The sequence below is a fragment of the Oncorhynchus keta genome, chromosome 14 (genome assembly GCF_023373465.1).
Source record: "Oncorhynchus keta strain PuntledgeMale-10-30-2019 chromosome 14, Oket_V2, whole genome shotgun sequence".
NCBI lineage: Eukaryota > Metazoa > Chordata > Actinopteri > Salmoniformes > Salmonidae > Oncorhynchus > Oncorhynchus keta.
In genome coordinates this window covers 18,410,894-18,414,484 of record NC_068434.1, presented here as the reverse complement: position 1 = coordinate 18,414,484, position 3,591 = coordinate 18,410,894, and the positions used below count along the sequence as shown (strand labels likewise).

The 3,591-nt window shown below is 42.2% G+C and overlaps 1 long non-coding RNA gene across 1 annotated transcript in view; it reads right to left on the bottom strand.

Moving 5' to 3' along the window:
* The window catches only part of LOC118392898 (uncharacterized), a 5,819-nt gene extending 4,541 nt beyond the window's left edge, over window positions 1-1,278 (bottom strand). Inside the window, exon 1 of the long non-coding RNA XR_004827459.2 lies at window positions 1,051-1,278. This is a non-coding gene — a long non-coding RNA (uncharacterized LOC118392898). The remainder of the gene's footprint in view (window positions 1-1,050) is intronic.
* Window positions 1,279-3,591: the final 2,313 nt, after the last annotated feature.

The following is a 3,591-nucleotide window of genomic DNA, read 5'->3' as shown; positions in this document are numbered from 1 at the left end:
TGAGTTACACGAGTAGGGAGTACAGCATCTCCAACCGGCTCGCACAATCAATTGCGCTGGAAAATTGGCGTCGACTTGATTGAGAGCGCATGCATAGCTTGCCAGGAAGATTTGAATGGTGATGTAAAATATAAGGGTAAGTTAAACGTGTCTCACTTACTTTAGATAACGTGTTGCGATTCGATTTTATACAGCAAAACACTCATTCTAAAATAATACTTTTTTTGTGATTTAAAAAACGATAACGGCTACAAAAAAACAACAATTAGCTACTTAAAGACAAATGTTAATACGTCTGCGTTTCTTGCTTTCAGTATGTGTGTGTGTGTGTGTGTGTGTGTGTGTGTGTGTGTGTGTGTGTGTGTGTGTGTGTGTGTGTGTGTGTGTGTGTGTGTGTGTGTGTGTGTGTGTGTGTGTGTGTGTGTGTGTGTGTGTGTGTGTGTGTGCGTGTGTGTGTGTGTGTGTGTTCTTGTGTGGCCGCGCGCGCGCTCTCGAAAACGCCTCCTGTGTGCGCATCATCACCCTATAGGAAATGCCACCTTCACATAGCCTACAGAAACATAGGTACTGTAAGGTGCGGTAACACTTAACATTAATCAGATCCTGCAAATGAGATCTAGTTAGTGTAACCTAATCTCGAGCACAATCTCTTGAAGTATAGTTTATTGAAGTTAAAATAAATCCAGCTATTCTCATCATTATTATCATTATCTGAATCCTATTGTTTGACCACTAGAGTTCTACTCTTTGTTAATACATTCCCTAGATTTATATTATTATATTTGACCATTTTACATGATTATTCAACTAACAAACGTTCTGTATTTCCTATTTTTTAACGCACTCTTTTTTCTAAATAGTATTTTTCATGATATGTGAAATTCGTAATAGGTTACTGCTTGTAGGTGGGCATCAGTGTCCATAAATACGCATTGCAATCACCATGACCAAATTCAAAAGTAATAGCATGGAAAACGAAGCAAAGAGAAAAGTAAATCAAATGCAAATCTACCTTTTACATATGTATCAATGTTTAAAAAAAATACGCACGCTGGAACCAACTGCGTCGAAGCATTGAGAATGGCAGAGCAGGTCGTCTCATTATGCACAGGCGATTTCCCAGGCAGAACCCTTGGTTTCTTCACTTCATGTTTCCGATCCGTACCGCTCACACACGCTCGGAGCTTCGTCAAAAACAAACAAGGCAATGTTCGCTTTCAAAACGGCAATCAAATACCCAAGAACCGGTGGGGGGAATTACTCCCACAGCGGCTAGATGGTAAGCTGGATTTGCATATTTTGATGCACTAATTTCCTTGATGTATTTAAATATGGTTGCACGTAGCTGATATGCTTGTCTACGTCATTGAACGTGACCTCGCTGTTAAACCAAAATGTGAATCCGGGTGAATCAAATGGATACGCCTGCAATTAGGCGGGGAAAGACTAAGAAAGAGAGCCGTAGAAAGAGAGCCGTAGAAAGAGAGCCGTAGGAAATGACTTTTCCCTGACATACATTTAGTGTTTCACCAAACACGAACTATTTAACAAGGAATTTGAACCTCATGGATAAATATGTTGATAATAACTGATGATGATAATAATAATAACAATAACACGAAGTGCAATATATTACATTACTTTTTATTACTTGTTGAAACTTGTTAGTAACAATATCAGTATTACCGTAGGGTTTAGTTAGCCTACATATTTGGCAGCCCAAGCACATCATGCCACGTGGTCCTTGCACAATTTGAATGGTGATGTATAATATAAGTGTAAGTTAAACAATATAGGCTAAATAACGTTTTAGAACACTTTGTTCCATCATATAGCATAGATCTTCTGAAATTAATTATCACAGGTTCAATTCGTACAACATTGGTACAGGTCCTGTCATCACAGTGTGTGTGTGTGTGTGTGTGTGTGTGTGAGGGAGAGAGGGAGAGAGAGAGAGAGAGAGAGAGAGAGAGAGGGAGAGAGAGAGAGAGAGAGAGAGAGAGGAGGGAGGGAGAGAGAGAGAGAGAGAGAGAGAGAGAGAGAGAGAGAGAGAGAGAGAGAGAGAGAGAGAGAGAGAGAGAGAGAGAGAGAGAGAGAGAGGAGAGAGAGAGAGAGAGAGAGAGAGAGAGAGAGAGAGAGAGAGAGAGAGAGGGGAGAGAGAGAGAGAGAGAGAGAGAGAGAGAGAGAGAGAGAGAGAGAGAGAGAGAGAGAGAGAGAGAGAGAGAGAGAGAGAGAGAGAGAGAGAGAGAGGGGAGAGAGAGAGAGGAGAGAGAGAGAGAGAGAGAGAGAGAGAGAGAGAGAGAGAGAGAGAGAGGGGGGGTGTAGTCTATGCAAACGAACATATCTGCTCAGGTGAAGGCTAAAGTACCGACCAAAAACATTTTGAGTGGAGTTATAAAATGTTTTCCCCACAGATTTTACTTTATTACTGACGACCTTCAGTCTTGGTTTGGGATTGTATCATCCCACATTATTTTCATACTTTTGTCTGAAGTACTGGAAATGCGTTCCGTTTGTCATAACGCGTTGTAAATGCGTTCCGTTTGTCATAACGCGTTGTAAATGCGTTCCATTTGTCATAACGCGTTGTAAATGCGTTCCGTTTGTCATAACGCGTTCAAGGAAGGCCTGCAGCAAATTCATTCATTACCGACCGCGATCACTTCTGGTCTGGGAACGGGTGAGAGTCCACGCCAAAATACGAACAATGCCTCTTCAGTTCGTGCCCAACAAAAGAGCGAGGGAACTTATTTGAATTTCAGAGCACGTCCTTTCTTACACAGAAGAGTGGACTACCCCCCTCCAAAAAAAAAGAACTTGCAGACTCTCAGAGCTTCAATTGTGCACTCTTTATTTGGTGCTGTAGATGTTATGGGAAAGTTCTCTCTCTCGCTCACTCTCCCCCCCCGCCCCCTCCCTCTCAATCTCTCTTTCTCTCATGTGCTTGGAATATGCTCAGGGTTAACTCAGAGCAACCGAAGCACGCGTAATGAACTGAGTATTAGCGGCAATTTTAAAGGAAGGGACGGCCGTGGAAGGCTGGATATTTGGCGGACTGTCCAACGGGTCACACACAGCATGTCTCTTATCTGGGATGGTTTCTGATTGCATATGCCGATTGCGGCGATGCTTCTCGCGCAGTTTGAGAAAGTAAGTGCAACTTTGGTGATTATCCTTCCACTGTGCGTAAAGCCAATGCAATTTGATGTGCTTAAAGCCAATGCAATTTGATGTGCTTAAAGCTAATGAAGTCTTATGTGCGTAAAGCCAATGCAGTCTTATGTGCGTAAAGCCAATGCAGTCTGATGTGCGTAAAGCCAATGCAGTCTTATGTGCGTAAAGCCAATGCAGTCTGATGTGCGTAAAGCCAATGCAGTCTGATGTGCGTAAAGTCAATGCAGTCTGATGTGCGTAAAGCCAATGCAGTCTGATGTGCGTAAAGCCAATGCAGTCTGATGTGCGTAAAAGTTAGAGTGAAGTTCAATGACTCCGTGAATAATAGATAACATTAATTAGGTTCTTATCGGCTAGTGGACATGATGTGTGCCTATATAAATATGTTGTTCTATCCGAGGAAGACCATCTAGGCTA